The sequence below is a fragment of the Pholcus phalangioides genome, unplaced genomic scaffold, assembly GCF_987345545.1.
Source record: "Pholcus phalangioides strain wild (caught in Gottingen) unplaced genomic scaffold, Ppha-v1.0 ptg000004l_1, whole genome shotgun sequence".
Taxonomy (NCBI): domain Eukaryota; kingdom Metazoa; phylum Arthropoda; class Arachnida; order Araneae; family Pholcidae; genus Pholcus; species Pholcus phalangioides.
The window spans coordinates 45,952,853-45,971,817 of NW_028301597.1; the positions used below are offsets into that span (position 1 = coordinate 45,952,853).

General features: G+C 35.3%; 1 protein-coding gene and 1 non-coding gene across 2 annotated transcripts in view; both read left to right on the forward strand.

Moving 5' to 3' along the window:
• LOC149087699 (neural cell adhesion molecule 2-like) overlaps positions 1-18,965 on the forward strand; it is a 271,875-nt gene that overhangs the window by 21,964 nt on the left and 230,946 nt on the right. The gene's annotated exons all lie outside the window — the stretch shown is intronic.
• TRNAA-GGC (transfer RNA alanine (anticodon GGC)) lies at positions 10,689-10,760 on the forward strand. The gene has a single exon. It is a non-coding gene; the product is annotated as a tRNA-Ala (tRNA).

Sequence of the window (18,965 nt, forward strand, 5' to 3'; positions counted from 1 at the left end):
GATACTTTAACGCAAGGAGAAAAACAAAATGGTTTCAACTTACCAGTTTTTCTGTTGTTTTTTCTGAAATAGACTTTGAGGATACACTTTGAAGCCGAGACACAAGTTCTCAAGCGACTTGAAAGAAAGAATAAATTTTAAACTAAGTTTATAACCATTTTTTTTCGGTTGTGTAATTCAAGTAGTTTCGGTCACTATTCAAATATTTTCTCCGCACTCTAAAAGGAAACGCGCGGCTTTTATTTCAAGTTAAAGTTCTTAGATGTCCCGTATTTTTCAAAGTCTTTGTCTTTTTCGAAAATGGTTTGTAGAACGTACTTTGTTTCCAGCTAACGGTTATATATAGGCAATAACTGTCTATTTTCGGTGAAAATTAGCAACCTTTTCGGCAAGAATTGACGATGTCCCGCGTTTATTATCCCCGTATTTTTCTAGATTGTGAAAATAACTTTTAATTTTTGCTTTGATAGCAAGCATCTGAGATTATTTTCCACATTTGTAAAATGTCATGGGAAATATCAACCTTGGTTGCAACGACACCTCTGTTATAGCGACAAGATTTTAAGAAATTCTTACAAAAATATTTCACTATTTTTGACCAAAAAAAGTTCTTCAAAACGCATCCCCAGTTGTAACGAAAATTCGGTTATAGAAACAATATTCTTCATTACCAAGTGATCTAAATGTTGTCATAAAAACCTTCAAAAAAGACTCAATATCAAAAGTTCTCTATTTTTTTTAAGCAAATGTAAATCTCAGTGAAGATTTCGTAAAATATCGCATTGCGTGGCGTATAAAAGAGCGCATTGTGCTCATGCACGGGAGTAAGAAAATCCCATTCTGTTATGATGATGATATGAATATTCCTATCCGTGTGAGAAGAAGAGACATGTCCTCGATTTAAGTTTCGTCATTGAAAGAGTCATTTTCTAAGAAATGATTCATGCAATATATGCCTGTTCGATGCTTATGGGAACTCATCCTCAACATGAAACGAATCCCATTCTCTATAAAGAACTTGAAATTCCTCGTACTTGGTCCAAAAACCAAAGGAATGAAGGGTATCTTGTAGTGAAATGACTGGCGAATTTTCTCCTCTCAGCGTGTCGCGTCTTATCTTAGCACATTTCTTCGCTGATGGTAGTAGACTCTCTCTCTCTCTCTCTCTCGAATATCCTGAATTTTATGGGCCAAGTTTTAAAATTGCTTTTGAAGTACGAGCCGCGATAGAAAGTTTCCGATACTTTAAGGCAAGGAGAATAAAAAATGGTCTCAACTTACCAGTTTTTCTTTTGTTTTGTTTTTTTTGAAATAGACTTTGGGGATAGACTTTGAAGTTGAGACACAAGTTCTCAAGCGACTTAAAAATAGAATGAATTTTAAACTAAGTTTATAACCATTTTTTTCGGTTATGGGATTTAAATATTTTCTGTCACTATTTAAATACTTTCTGTCACTATTTAAATACTTTCTGTCACTATTTAAATACTTTCTGTCACTATTTAAATACTTTCTGTCACTATTTAAATACTTTTGTTCTGTATTTCATAGGAAACGCGGGGCTTTTATTTCAAGTTGAATTTGTTGGATGTCAGGTATTTTTGAAAGAATAGTCTGGTGTTTTTCGGTAAATTGTTGGTAGCACTTTGTTTCCAGTCAACGGTTATATTGACCGTTTTGTCAAAAATTAGCACAATGTTTGGCAAGAATTGAGAATGCCCCGTGTTTATGATCCCAGTACTTTTCTCGGGAGTTTGGTAACCAACCCAAGTGGAATCCCCGGTCACCGTGATAGTAGTTATATTTTTCTTCGGCATCCACAGCTTGGTGAAACCCATTGGGAATTTTGTATACTTTTCCGTGCATTTGCTTTCCCGTTGGTGATTTCTGAGTATTATTGAGCAAAGTTAATTTACTCTTTCATACTGCTACTTAACCGCACAAGCATCTATAAACATTCCTTTTGAGGAATATCTAACGCATTGGCCTTTGTCAGAATGCGTCGTGTACGTGCTGTATCAACACCACCTATAGAACAAGGCCTCCGCACGAAACTCGTGACGTCACCGAAGAAGGCCATTTCACCTGTTGCCATTGGATATATCAGGCTGACGCATGCGATATGTTCAAGTTTTATTGCAGTTTATCCAATGGCAATGGGTGAAATGGCCGACGTCACAAGCTTCGTGCGGAGGCCTTCTTCTACAGGTGGTGCTGGTTGTATTTCTCCCAACGACATTCAGACGAGTTAACTCGCTTACATCAAAGAAGCGGTTAACGAAATGCCGGTGAAATCCATCCGCTTGGCGTTTGGGTGGCTAACACACCAGTTTGTGGTTGCTCAAGACTAAATTCGCTTACTAGCTGGGGAGTGGTTCATCGGTCAATTCATTTTCGCACCAGTTTGCGGTTTTTGGTGCTGTACACCTAACGTAAATTTTGTTTCTGAGGGATGATTTTGTTATATATGCTTAAGTATCTCCATCTGTCTTCAGAATTCGGAAGTACAAACGTGGAACATTTTATGTTGCTGTTTCGTATTACGCTTAAAGATTAGATTTTACTTGCTCTCGAAGGGAAGGTCGATTGGCGATCCCGCATTTTCACCTTGAATATGGAAAACCACAGGAAACAAAGTTCAGGCTATGCCGTGAAAGTGATTCGACCCTGAGTCCGTGCAATGACCGTCCGTCATGAAACCACACGACCGCATGTCTATTACTACTTAACCGTATATGTAGCTCGTACATATTCGTTTATGGAATTTCTAACGAATTGATGCACGCCGGAATTTTCTGTTTGCATATGTGGATCTTACATATTTATGTTGCCAGAATTGTGCTTGTTCCGTGTTCATGTGGTTCTGCCATCTACCTTCCATATTTTGAAGTGAAAAAGGTAAATTCCTGAATTTTTATGTTATAGATAGACTTATGTTAAAAAGTATGACTTCCGTCTGCGGGGAGAAGTTTTCAAGTGGGAGACCGGCTCACATTCATGCCTTGAAGTTGGGAGAACAGACTTCAGCGGATCACCACTGTGCCACCAACTGGATTGAAACGAATTGACCGAAAAACCATTCTCCAGCTAGTATGTGAATTTAATCCTGAACAACCACAAATTGGTGTGGTAACCACTCAGATGCAAAGTGACTGGATTTCACCCGCATTTATTTAACCGGTTCTTTGATGTAAGCGAGTTAACTCGTCTGAATGTCGTTGCGAGAAATACAACAGTTGGTGGAGCCATCCACATTTTTAGTTGACTCCGAAAAAACACGTCCCATATTTTTACTTTCGAAACCTAGCAACCTCATTTTAGACCCTATTTCCACGCACAATCTATTCCATCCGCCACTGTAGCACAGGAGAGGAGATCTTCCAAACCAAAGTTCTAAAAGGACCATCTCCTGGATTTGCCAGAAACTTGAAATGATCCTGATTTTCCTTACCCCTCCCCTAATCAAGTGGACTTCTTCTTCTCTCAAGTGGACCCGATCCTCACGTACAGAACGTGATTATATTAAGTTGAGAAATTTCCTTCAAAAGACGTGTTTGAAAGCAATCCTAAGTATTCAAACGTGACTCGAGTGTACGTTATTGAGCTCCGCGTACTCATTGATGTTAATTCTGGTGTATTATGGTGACTTAAAATGCGTCATAAACTTAGCGATGATTAATCGAAGTTCTTGAGACTGATCTGGTAAATATTTTTCTTGTAATATCTGCAAATAAACCCCTGAAAAGGCATTTCAAAAATTTATCACAAATGAGGGATATACATGCATAATGATATTTACCTAATTTACGTGTATTGTGTTGAGGGAGAAGATCTGAGTTTTTCCCCTAAAGAAAATTATAATAGCTAAAGCAATATAATTTATTAATTTACAGATATTATCCAGTTTAAATATCTAGGAAATTAAGTTGAAAAATACTTTGGCACACACACATGTTGAATTTAAAAAATAAATAATAATTCTACATAAAATCCTTAGATATACATATTTCACTGTGAACTAAAATTTAACTAAAAACATGTTTGATTTATTTTGTGAGAAAATAACGATAATATATAGATTATATTCATGTCGGTCATTTTAATGCAGTCAACGCCGCTTATTATAATCAAGGATAATGATATCATTCGGAAATTGTTATGGGTTTTCCGAAAAACCCAAAGGACCAATTTATAACGTGGGAAAAATTAGTTTTTGTCGTCGGGGCTTCAGATAATATTATCATCTTTTCTTCCGCCGCATTTTTTTTGGAGGATATTCTGAGAAGCTAAGGTTTAACCAAACTTATTTTTTTTCCTGTAAGTTATCGTCATCAGGCTGCAAGGCTGGAAGGTGTTCTCTCTCCCCTCCCTTGTTGACGAACCATCCTCCGTTGTCAGTCCGTAGTATTCGCTGTGATCTACGTATGTGTGTAGCTGCTTTTGCTTCCTGTAGTTAAAGTAGATGTATGGCGAGATGTTTCTCTCAGTTGTGTTCTGGGAAAAATACGAAAGCCTCTCGGCTTCCTCAAGTAATCAGTGTGTACATTTAAAAACATAAATCATGATATACATTAGACAGCTTCATTCTGACATCTCGTAATGGCTCAATAAAAAAAAATGCTGGATTTTAGCTTAAAGGAAAAAGAGTCCCGTTTTAGAATTAAAAAAAGGCAGAACGATCAAACATTTTGCAACTGATTATGCAGGGAAGAAAAACGAAGTTGTCACATTTCACCAATATCCGTTTACCATATGCCGCATTTGATCAAACGGGATGTGAGAACACCGTTCTTGCAAACGGATTGTTTTCGGATATAGCCTACATATCAACAGGTTATTGTATTCAGATGTAATCACATTAGGCGGGTGGACTGTAATAGTTTTAATAAGGTTTTCTTTTCGCATGCTATCAAGGTCAGCATTCCGTCCCACTGACATTGCTTTTCTCAATTTAAGGGTAGGTGATTTCTTGTGGCAAATAAATAATTTTCATCCCGAAGTGTGGAAAATCACCAGCATTCAAAAAATGCATTCGGTTGAGGATGGTGTCCACGTTTGGTTATTTAGAACATAGGTGTAGTCACTGTGAATTACTCGCACGTAAATTTTCACACCAGAGGAGATATTTACCTTCAGCACTAGAATTATCTTACAGAGTTGTCATTCTGATCGCTTTGTTGAACTCCGGTCAACAACAACATCTTCATTTATCAAAATTTGATGATTTCGCTCCGTGACTTTTCTTTATGCATCGAAAAAATATATTGCAAATAAATAAATAAATCATGTAATTGCATTAATTTTTGAAAATTACTTTTATCAAGTTGAGAATTTCATCTCTTAACCTGATTTTAAGCACACTGTAATGACTGTTAGTGTTATAGGATAATAACGGTAAAAAAAATTATCCCCTTTGTCTTATAAAAATAGAGTATAGAATCGTTAACGCAAAAGCAAACATACGGGCGTTTAAAAAAAAAAAGATGGACTAATTTTTCTAAAAGGTGGTAAAACGTATGGAATAATATATTTCTGACTTTGCCTTCAAATAATAGGTTGAAAGTAGGACACGATAGCGACATAGTGTGCTTGAGGATCAAGCCAAAAAGATGAATCACATTTTGTTTTCGACCATAAATTTTTCCGTCGCAGGCCCAGGTCGACGTGTCAAAGGTTGGGCAAAATTAGAGAGTGTGTCACTGTACAACAAAAAATCGACACGTAAAATCGACGAACCTCCCATAGGTGACACTTCTGAAGACCTTTAAATACTTTATAAATTTTAATTTTTTTTCAATTCATACAAGATGCGTTGCGTAAGAACTAACAGTAAAATCATATAAAAAATCAAGAAATAAGTTACAGCAAAAAATATTTTGTTTAAGTCTTTTTAATATATTCCCTCAGATGACTGCAATGGTCTCATTGTTGAACCCCCTTTTAAAAAGCAAGTAGAGCGTTTTACATCGCCATCTGTTGTCTTATATCGTCCCGATATGCTGTTGAGTTAGGAGGCTGTCTATATACACCATACAGCGCAATTTCGTTCAGCGGAAAGGGAAAAAAACAGTTCCCTGTAGCTTAATGGCAAAGCACTCGCCCGGACAGAGATGGTGTTTCGATTCCTTTCTGAAGATTCATCTTCGCCTGGTATCCATGCAATTGCACTTTGCATAATTGGCAGAGAGGTTCATTAATACGCTGCAAGTAGAGAAGGTTTTCTTTGGGAGCTGTCTCAGAGCGAACTCTAAACTCTACACAGCTGAAAGAACTAATAATTCTGCCGCGGATCTTCTCCTTCAACGTAAGAAACAGCAAGGAATCACATATCACATGCTGCAAGATCCAGACTGTAAGGGGAGGTTGTGACATGATTTTAATATTTCATTCGCATATATCGTGTCTCAGTTTCGAAAAGTTTGTGACAACATATATCGAGGAATCGTTGCGATTAGGTAAAAATTTCAGCTGTGCAGGGATCACTGAGTTCTCTGTCTTCTCTACTGGCTTTGAAAAGTGGATTTAATGATGGGTCCATTGCATATCATCTGAGGGGGAAGAGAAAGGAAGATAAATATTGTTTTGCTGTACCTCTATTTCTTGATTTTTATAATTTTACTTCTTATGGAATGCACCCCGTGTATTAACGTACACTACCTTTTAGCCAGGGGTTCTTTTACCTTTTTCAGCCACTACCCAAAATCAACAAGATCAGCTTTGGGACCCATGGGGCTGTTTGTTTTTCAAATTAGTGAAACCACTTACGTAATAAGTGCATTTATAGCAGGACTGAATCGATTTGTGCGACTCGTCTCGGAAGCATCTGTGAATCAAGTTGGGGTCACGACCCACAGCTCAAGAATTCCTGGCTGCGAATGGATTTGTACGAACAATCTCGGAAACCCCTGCGAATACAGTTTGGCTCGTGACCATAGAATCCCTGGTCGTTAGTGAATTTGTAAGAACCTTCAAGGAAGCCCCTGAGAATCAAGTTTTGGTCGGAACTCATAGCTCAAGAAGACCTGGCTGAAAATAGATCATCGTGAATCATCTCGGAAGCCCTTTTGGGTCAAGTTAGTGTTGTGACCCAAACTTCAAGAATCTCTGTCTATCAGTGAATTTGTACGAACCATCTCGGAAGATCCTGCAAATAAAATTTGTGTTGTACCCATAGCTCAAGAACCCCTGGCTGTAAGTGGGTGTTCGTGCAACCCTTCTCGGAAGCCCCAAGTTTGTGTCGTGCCCCCACCCCACCCCCTTCTTCTTTAATAATACAAAAATTTCGGTCCCATGGGAACTCGTTATTGAGAGATTACACTGTGTATTAGATTAACACTATAATTCCTGAAGTAAAAAAAAATCGCAGACTGCATTCAAATTTTTACAGAAGAAAAAAAAAATACTATAAACTTTATTTCGTTGTAAAATGATATCGATAGAAAGACGAAAAAACAACAAAAAACAAAAAAACAAACTACAAACTTCATATCATACAAAAATAAACTGAATTGTTTGATGTTCCTGTATGCACCAGAATTTAGCGTGGAGAGGAATACGTTTGCGCAGAACATTATTCTTCGAAATACCGATCTGCATTATTGCAGCTTTACATTTATGGGTGGAAGAATCCTTGCTTTTTAACAAGCGAAACAAATCACAAGTCTCGTCCCAAAATTGTTCTGAAGTGGAATCTGTTTTATTTTACGCCCGCCCTCATGCAAAAGTAAACAGCGGAACATAAATACTGGAAATGCAATTACGTTCCAGGTCATTTCTTACTTTGCCTTTCCCAAACGAACTGCTTTTTTTTTTCCATCTTAGAGCTCAGTCTGTATCTAAGGAGAAGCTCCCAAGTTGAAAACTGCTATTCCAATCCGAAATACCTCTGTTTTTACCCTCGAGAAACATCATGAATTGGACGAATCTCATTTAGTTGATTTGTGTGGCTCTAGACCTAACCTTAAAGTAGCTGTTTGTTTTAAGAAAATTAACATTCCCCCTATAAGAAAATTCTTTGAAAATTCGCTCCGTTTCCTCTTTTTTTCCCTCCCCGAAATTTAAATTATGGATGTTGTTAGACGGTCCATTTTATTACGGTGGCATTAAACTTTGATTGTCGGAAGTTCTTTAAAATTTAAGAGTTTTCCCCAATTTTTTTTTTTTTCACTTGAGTGGATTTTCTAGCGAAAGTTTGGGACACTTTAGCGAGTCCACGTTTAAAAATTTAGGAGGGCATGAAAGGATAACGTAGGGGCAATCAATAAGTTCTTCTGGTTCAATAACTAGGTGTAATCCATACGGAATGCCGATAACTTAAGGGCTACTTTAGGATGGGGTGATGCATGTGCACATGATGAACGAATTTCTGTCTCCTCTTGGACAGAATATGGCAGATGACTTTTGTAGGCCTTTGTACTTGTCGGTGAAGTCTGGTAGGGCCTAATTAAGAAAGATTCTACTGAATACATGGGGAGAGCATATCTAAATCAGGGATTTCCAACGGTGGCCCACTCCCCACATGGAGCAATTTGATTTTTAAGGAGGGTGGTTTGCGAAATCATAATATTCATAATCAGTAGTTACTACTTTGCAAGAGTACAGTCGGGCCCGCTTAATCGGATACCAACGATTCCAGCACCCAATACCCGATTATACGGGAACAATTCAATTGTCATTTTACAACTTTAGTTATATTGTTGTATCTTGAAAACTGGTGAAGTATTAATACTTATAAAGCTTCTCGAATATATCAGACATCAAAAATAAAATGAAAATTATATTTAATTACAATGATCACAATACCTAAGATTTTTACTTTTCATTAGGAAATAGCGCCCTCTATTGGCTCAGCAGAAAACAAAAATTAAGTGATTTAATGTACGTATTGAAGACAACCTATAAATATATGGATAGGCTCTAATAGCTACTATCAAAAATGTGTTTATCTTAACCTAGTAATATATTTTGCATTCATTCAATATAAACATTGTGTATAATGGTTGTGTGGTGTGTATTAACGGTTGACGTGCGAAGAGTAATACAGTATAACAGTGGCTCTCAACCGGTGCTCCGCGGACCCTTGGGGCTACTTGTGCACTCTCCAGGAGCTCCGCGGCCGCTTGAGGAAAATTAAAAAAAAACCAGTAAAATTAAAAACAAATAATCATACATTTTTTCAAACATAAACCTAAATCAGTAACTTTGATGAATAATTATGTATTAATGAATAATTACTCTGTATCCTGTATCCTATTTTTCAAGTGTATCCTCTCATTCATTTGTTTTTTCTCTTTTATTGATTCAATATTCTGTGGAAAGTTTTTAAGGCCAAATGGGTGGTATTTTAGGCTCTTACTGCATGAATAAGTGTTCACTTTTAGTAAGAATTGCATTTCAAGGGTAGGGTTGGAGGTCATCAGGATTTTTGCTTAAGTGGGGGATGGTCAAAAAGAGTTTAGAACCACTTTCTAAAATGTTTTACTGATATTAATCGTTAAGGTCATTTATTTCGGAAAATACGCTGTAGAGATTTTTGATGGCTGAATATATCAGTATTTACCCCATTCGTCACAAAAGAAGCGGCTTATTTTTCTTGAAAGTTGAATTTCGAGTCATTTTCGAGTGAGCAGCAACGTGTTAGCTTGAATATGGAATAGCTAGCTTGATATAGATTTTAAAATTCTTAATGATCAAGGACTCTTTTCACCAAGACTTGCAACTTTGATCAATTGACAACACAGTCACTACTATTACTTAACTGTAGGTACCTGGTACACATTTCTCTGTGGAATTTTTAGTGAATCGGTATTTGCCGAAGTATGTGTTCTGAATTTAGGTGTGGCCCTAACGTATTCATGTTGAAAGATTTTTGTTTGTTTCGTGTTGTCGCTGGTACTGCAATCTGTCTGCTGTATTTTGTAGCGAACATGTAAAATGCTTGAAATTTCGAGCTGCCTAAAAACGTTTATGTTGTAGGTCTGCCTGCTCTCTATCTAGCATGCGGAGATACTATTTCAAACGGGCAACCGGCTCGCATCAAAATTGAAAACCGCAGAAAAACAACGGTCGAACACCACCGTTCTTCTAACGGGGTTCAAACCTGGATCATCACAATAAGAGTCCAGCACGATGCCCACACGACCGAGGCTCAACGTACTCACTGCAGGTTACTATCAACAAAAAATCTCTGTTAATACAACGCGTGGATTTATTCAAATTCTTCTAATTTTCAAAGATTTGTGTAATACGTTCAGGAAAAGTTTTGGCCAGTTGCAAACATATTCATGCCAAATCAGGCATGGGCCTAGAATTGCACAGCTGGAGACTCACCCACTAGACCAGGAGGCTTCAACATTTCAGGCAAATTGAAATTTATCTCGAATCCCACGGGCCATCAAACAAGTGTAATTTAGTGATATCTTAATAGCAGGGGGCCAGTGAAGCCTAAAGTTAAACAGGGACACAAATAATTGGTCTTTTATTCATATAGAAACGTCCTCTCCACTTGTCAATACAAGATTCATCGAAAGACTGGTCATTTGTGGAGATGAAGATTACAAGGAAGAAAATTCATCACTACCCCCACGGGGACTCTATATATGTTGAAAGGCACCGTACATGGACGGCGTCAACATGTACGGTGCCTTTCAACATATATATATACGCTCCAAGGTTGAAATATTAGATCTGCTTCCATAGCTTAGATGGTAGAGCACTCGTCCGGCAAGCGAGAGACCGGGGTTCGAGTCCCCGTGGGGGCAGTGATGAATTTTCTTCCTTGTAATCTTCATCTCCACAAATAACCCGTCTTTAGATGAATCTTGTATGGTTTTTTATTATTTATCAAGTTTCATTTGCTCTAAATTATTTTTTAGACTAATTCTGAAAAAAGTTTCTGACTAATTACTGATTAAAATTAATTAATCCTGAACTTAAATTTAATCTGAAATCACTTCAAATGTTTCTTTAATTATTTATTTCACTAATCATGAAATTATTTTCTTTCAATATAATTATCTTGAAATAATTTCTTTCAATAATTATGTAATTATTCTTTCATTGATTGTACAATAATTTCTATCTGAAACTACGAAATTATTTCTGTTACTGATCACCTATAAGTTTATAAACTTTTTTTGGAAATTGAAGTTGCCTTAGTATTCAAAAGATACCTTTCAAGGGCTTATTGATCTATAAGTTTTTACCTATTCTGAAATTATCTGTTTCAGTAATTCTGATTTTTCGTCAATTCTGTGTGTGTGGATTCATTTTTTTTTCATTTATTCTAGAACTATGCACTTCATCAATTCCGAAATTATTCATTTCATCAATTCCGAAATTATTCATTTCATCAATTCCGAAATTATTCATTTCATCAATTCCGAAATTATTCATTTCATCAATTCCGAAATTATTCATTTCATCAATTCCGAAATTATTCATTTCATCAATTCCGAAATTATTCACTTCATTAATTCCGAAATTATTTCCTTCATCAATCCTAAAATCAATCCCTTTCCAAAGTTTTCAACCATTTTCTGAAAATGATCGGCGAGACATGCTTTGACAGTCCCTGCGCTGGACACTCGAATTTCGGATGAAATCGAGTTTGGACAACAGAAAAAAAATTTCCTCTTCCTAAGAGAAGATTTTCTTAACAGACATTCAATTAATGTGTGATGAAATTCAACTTCAAAAAAAACACAGACTTTCTTACGGTGAGAAAAGAAATAAACGATTAAAATAATCGATCATAAATTGAAAGTGCATCACTTTTCTGATTTCCAGTTACATCTGATTTTCTAGAATATATCTGACGTAAGTAATTCTTGAAAGTAAACAAAAGAAAAAAATCGTAAAATTATAATAAAAATCATGATATACTCACAAAATGTAGAACACAGATTCGAATAAGTCTATACTTTATTGTATTGCTTTGTAAATACAATATGCTAGATATGATATATTCAAAACAACTATTTCCAGAATGTAATTCTTTTTCTTTTAAATTGCAGATCCGAGAATAACATCTATTACTCTCTCTCGAAGCCGTTTATAGTTTTCACATGTATATGTATCTGTCTCCTCCTTCTTTCTTCAAGTGTTTGTGTACTCTCCTCATCTTCTTACATATTGGAAGAGAGAGGAAAAACACGAAACATTTCACTTTCAATGTTTTTTACCTCTTCTCAAGGGAATCTAAAATTCATTTTTTTTTGTTCTTCATTCCTCCATTTCTCCAACGTATATAATAACACAACACGCTGACAGAAAAATGAACGTCACAAGGATGTGACTACTACTACTGAAGCTTTCACAAGACACATATATATACACAGATAGAATGAGAAAAGTGGGAAAAAAAATGAATAAATAACATTTTCATATCTATGTCGTATACCGTTCTCTCGTATGTTTCCGAGTTTGAGGAAAAAGAGCAAAAAAAAACTGTAAAAATGTGACATAAATAAATAAATATATAAATGAAGGAAACGATTTTCTTGGAATATTATTGTTTTTTTTTTTTCATTTTAAAAAATTCTGCAGAAATGGAAGAAAAACAATTTCTTCTTTTTTTGGATTTTTCAAACATTCCACATTATGCGTAAAGAGATGCGAAAGAGACAGCTAATACTCTTTTGCAGGGATGAGTGAGAAAGTTTGGAATGGAAAAGGAGAGAAAGAGCAATATTTCTTAAGATATTCTCAGGAAAGTAAAGAAACGCCGTCTCTTTTTCCTCTGTCTTGGATGAAGTTATAAGCGGGCTCCGTAAATAGAAGTCCCAAAATGTTCATCTTCTAGATAGGATTTATACCTTCTTTTTTTTCATTTTCTTATTTTCTCAACGTTTTTTTTTTGTTTTCTTTAAGATAAATATTTCATTCAGTCTTGATTTTTTTTTTCTTCTGGTCTATCTCACCATGATGTGTTCGGAATTAAAATTAATATCTCGATACTTTTCTTTTTCTCTCGTAGTCGAAGAGCTTTCTGTTAGGCGTGTGTGAATTTGAAGTTGCCGAAAAATACTTTTATCTGCGATGGAATTAAACATTTTGATTCTTGAATTTTAGAAATGATTGAAAGAATAATGTAATTTTTTTTTATACTTCTTAATGTCTTTCGTAATGTATTTTTACCTCGCAATTTGTTATATTGATGCGTGATGTCAATATGAAATTAATATATTAATTTATTTAGACTATTTTTTAAATAATTTACTAATATATGAAATATAAATACAATGCCCAACGAGGTGGCTGAGGAAAAGATGCCCATAACAAATATGGATGCCATAATGCAATTATAAACACACACACACACACACACACACAATGTTTGTATATTTTATTTTGAATATATAATATATTTTGATTCACAGAAGATTCTTGTGAGACATTTTGGCAAAAATCTCCTATCAGATTAAATTATGTAATTATTAAACTTATCACCATGAATTTTAATTTGAAGGATAGATAACGGCACGTGAGACTCGTATATACACATTGAGGATCTTTGACTCGTGGGCTGTGACCCACGTATGACCCTCGAAGCTTGTTTTTCCCTGTCCCGCAGACGTATATACATAATCACAGAAAATCCTGAAAATCATCTTGATTGAGTTATTTGAGAATTAGTGAATTAGAGAAGAAAATAATTAAATCGGAGACGGAAATTCATAATTCATGGAAATATATTTCCAGAACAGATGTAAATTTTCATGTTTAATAGAAAACTATTTAATCATGAAAAAAAATTATTTCAGAATTAATGAAAAAATACTTTTAGAAATGACGAAAAATCATTACTTATGCGAAAATTACTATAGAAACTATTTAAAGAATTTTTTACAGAATTAATGAAAGAAATAATAACAAAATTAATGAAAATGGTAATCACAGAATTAGTGAAGCAATTTTAAAAATGGCGAAACATCATAAGTAATTAGAAACTATTACGAGAGTTATTTAAAGAACTAAAAAAAATAACTTCAAAATTGATGAAAGAAATAATTTTATAATTAATTTTAGAAGAACTTTACAATCAAAGAGAAAAATAATTTAAGAATTAATGGGTGATGTAATTTCGGAATTGATAAAAATTCATATTTAAAGAAGAAAAATCCCAGAATAAATAAAAATTTTCAATAATTTAGGGACCCCTGAACACGGACCTTGTTGGCTTACGCATTAAGTCACCTTTGTACGTTAAATTATGTTATTGTAAATCTAGATACTATCTTACAATTCTGTAAACAGGATAGCCCAACTTGTTGACCCGCGGACATCATGTAATTCGTTTTGGACTGCAATGCCCGAAAGAATCAAGACCCCCCCCCCCCCTCGCCGCACTGGATAACGCAGCAAAAGCCCGTTATAACGAGTACGGCATATAACGGGAATCTTGCTATTAAGAGTAATTCGCAAGTGATGGTCAGCAAGAGACAATGTTGGATACAAAAATACTCGCTTTTAACGAGCTATTTCTGAACGAAAATCAGAACACATTCTCTATAACAACAGTGGAGCTTCTCGAAGAACATGTTTTCGTTTCCCTTTCTTTAAGCAGTATACATAAACTGAACTGGAAAAAGTGAATTTTTTCTAAATCTTCACCTTATTCATAGGTTTTTATGAACTCGGAATGACAGTACCTCTCCATATATAAGGAAGCCCCACTTATAACTTCTTGTAAATATATATAGAAGGTGGGAACACAATTTCATCTGTAAGTGTGTTAGGTGGGCAAGTGGTGCACTACCTCTAGTTTTGACATCGTTGTTATTTCCCTTAAAATACCCCCCCCCCCCTCTATTTTCCCAGAATCTTCCAAAACTGGACCAGGTCAAACAGGTCTTAATCATTTTCTCTGCCTTAAATGTTATTGGACAATTTTATAGTGTCAGACTCCAGTTGAAGAAAAACTGCTTCATTCCACAAAGTGTAAATTTTTTTTTATACAATCAACACTGTGTTATACTCGATTTTATTGCAAATTCAATACAATCGAGGTTAAAACAATTGGTGGCACAAACACAGAATCTGGGATCGGACTCAGTGTCACCTGCACATTAGTGATTGGTGGCAGATACTGTACCACTACATCAGCCAGGGGCCTTGCAGAATCGACCTTTAGTGGGGAGGTGGCACAAAAATTTTGTTTCTGAAAAAACTTGGAGTCACCACCCTTCAAAAGGCATTTAAATTAACAGAAATTTGTTTGCATAACGTATAAAGGGGTTTTTTTCGGTATTTCAATTTCTTAACTGAAATATTAATTTTTGGTCGGCTTGAAGGGGGAGGGTACGAAAACCCCTGAGTACGTCCCTGCGTAGCCTCTGACACCAACTCATGTGCACTGATCTCATACAGGACAAACAAACCTATAGGAAGATAAAGAAATGATAAAGAAAAAGCTTGAACATACATGATACGCCATCTATACGTCATTTAAAGAATTTAATCTTAAAAAAAGAAAAACATTTCAAATTATCACAGGATTATTGAGCAATCTACTGTGTCCATCAACTGTGGATGATGAGAGCACTTATATATAATGAAAACTAGATAATAAGAAAATTTTCGTTCCTCTCTTATCTGAATTCTGTATAAATGAAGTTTTTCACGTAAGCTGAAATATTATGTACCAAAAATACTGAAAATTCATTTTTTGCTCCAATATCCGAGACAGACATACTATTCATATCTTAACTATCATAATCTCTCGTTACATCGCAGATTGGAATTTTTAAAGTGGCGTAGTACCATAAATCCAACCAAGATAATATTTCAGATAGAAAAGTGCAGAATACTGTGAGATAGAATACTGTGATATATATATATGTATATATATATATATATCACAGTACCATACGTCAAAAACATGTTGTAACATCAACATTCTGGAGTTAGAGCTTATGATTCATGGTCTGATTCTCTATCCATGTTTTATTCAGATCCCATCTAGTCTTTATTTTCGAAAGTTTTTTTCCCTCTCTCACACATGAGATGAAACTCGAGATTAGATACAACACTCTGTATTATTACGGTACGATTGCGGCCGTCCGCGAGAAACAATAGCTTCGGTACACATATTTTTTACTTTTCTTTTCGGTATTATTTTCCCATAGAATATGATCATAACTTTCAGGTGAAAACGATGCGCAAGATATAAAAACTTCCAGCATGAGATGAATATTTTTCCTTGGTATATTTCCCAGTAAGTATTCGGAAACCTTCTCGAGTATCTACATCGCAAATAGATCGTCTAGATGCAATCCTTGAGTGCGTTGCCAAAAACAACTCGGGATTTTTTTATCTAAGGGAAGGCGATGGCGACTTCGATGTTCAGTAATTTGCATATTCAGGATTGGCAGTCTTGTTTTTTAGTTGCCTATTCTATCTTTGGAGTCTTCTATCTTCAGCAAGATTACCCGCATGAAGGGAAGGATGACTAATGGCATCCCATGAGATTTGGTCGTGATTTTCTCTCTTACGTTCCATTCTGTACCTCTTTTTTTTTACGGTAGCACTTCCAGAATACTTTGAATATTCAGTGCTTTGAAGGATGTTTAAGGAATTCTGTCGTGAATAAAGAGAATATCAACATCTATACATTTTTCCGCACACCGCATTTAGATACGGTGAGAAAGGAATAGAAATTATTGCGTAACCAACCAATCAATTGTGAAGCATTCGTATTTCCTTGCTTGGTGTGAGAAATATTGAAGGCTTTAAAATTTTTAACAGTCAAAACAAGAGAAAAATTCATGTTCAAAAGGAAATTTTGACGATTTTAGTGTATACTGAGCTGCTTATTTTAAAACTGGTTGATTTAGCCAAATTGGCTCTAGTTTTTGAGATAATGCATCTCCTAACACTTCAGTATAGTCCGCAGACTCTTATTTTTGCTTCTAAACTTTTAAAAAATAAAGTTTTCAATTACAGCAAAAAAAAAAATTATGAAAGGCAAGTGAAATTTCCATCACTAACATTGCTGAAACATCGCCAATCGCAGGAAATAATGTATACTCCAAATCAAAATTAAAGCAATAAAAAGTAAAAATATGTTAGATGAATATATTGATTTGGCTATAATTAATTATAATTAGAGTCATAATTACAGAAAATTTATAAGACATGAAAATAATCTTAACTGCTGATTTGAAAAATTCAATTAAGTTTCCATGAAAATAAGGGTGAAAATGAAACAAAAAAATTCAGACGGCCAACATTATGGGTACATCTCATAGAATAGGAGTCATATGATCACCCTAGACATATAAGTTTCTGGCCCGCGAGCTCAGAAATACCATATATCTGTCTCGCGGACTGAATAGGTTGTGCACCTGTGACTCAATTGCGTTTACTAACTGAAAATCCGATATTTCAGTGTGAGCACTCTTTCTAGCTCGGACTTAACTAAACGGGTGAAAGGGTGCTCACGTCATTTGCTAGCTTTGTGTAACGAAACTCGTAATAAATATTCATTATGTACTGATTGTGCTTATTTTATGGATTGTGCCAAGTTTTTTGTGATTCTGTGCCATCTGTGTATAAGAATTTGAAATTTTTATTCCAGAATCGAAATTTTCTGAATGCCTTGATAAGTATTTTGGTGCAGAAAAAAAAATCTTTTTTTTTTCATATCAGTTGGTTAATTTATATTAAAGACCCTTTTTTTACCCCCCCCCCCACCAACCAGAACGATTGAAATGAGTAATAGAAAAATATATATATGTATTTTTATGTAATATTTATTATTTAGGGTGTCAGTCTATACTCATACATCTATACTACAGCCAAAATATCAATGGTTGTTGAATGTCCTGCATAGTACGTAACATCTAGGTAAAATTTGGCACGTTGGTACACAGGCCTACACTTACTATTCTGCATTATTAAATTCGTCAAACAATATCTTGACTCGCGTAATTTTCGAGTTCAGATAAACAATACATCATCTAACCCTATGCCAATCAGAGCCTGAGGCGCGGTAGCCCAGGTCGATAAGATACTCGCCTTAAAGTACCAAAGGATGCTTAGAGTTGTCGCGAGTACGATACCCGGTTTGTCCTTGTCAGAAAACTTTCCTCGCACGGGTGGAACAAAAACGGTGACATGACCGCAGAAAAAATTGCTACCGCAGGGAGTCCCCCATCGAGGGGTTAGCGCACCAACCTCTCGATGAGTACAAAAAACAAGCCTACCGTTCGGAATCGGCAAAAAATTGTAGGTTCCGGTCTAATTAGCCCTCGTGTGCAGAAAATGACCATGGTGCGGCAGAAATGATCAATGACCAATCAGGACCTCAATAACTCAGGGCAGTGTCCCTGTTACTTTTTTCATAATTTATACATGTACTCTCTAGAGACTGCTATTGATTCTCTTTTCAACTCTGACAGACAACTTCCTGAAGTCTCCAATTATAATAGCACTTCTGATACTTCTAAACATAAAACGCCTAAAATTATTCTTGAGATATCCAGACCAAATATTCCGGGTCTTTGATATGTACTTGTATTATATGGCTAATATTTTTTTTCCTTCTGGTACTGCCAGAATTGATACATTGCATTGTAAATACTTCATGACTTACACATATTATATTCCGTATTCAATCTCAAAATAAATATTATTCATTATCATTTTTATATACATTATGGTATTCATATAGCATTATAATCACATCATGCTTAACATGATGCGTCTTCAGCATCTTACTCATCGCATGATGATTTTATCATGCGATGAGTAAGATGCTGAAGACGCTGCTAATATGATTTTATCATCATTTATTCACTTTGCATCATATTATTACATATAATTAGTTAGGATTTATTATCATCAATATATTATGCATTGGTTCCTATGGAAGCGGCTGATAACTTAAGGCCGGGGGGAACAGATATACTTCCAGCCCCGCATTTCTTTTCTAAAATTTTCACCATCTTAGAGTTCGCGTGAGA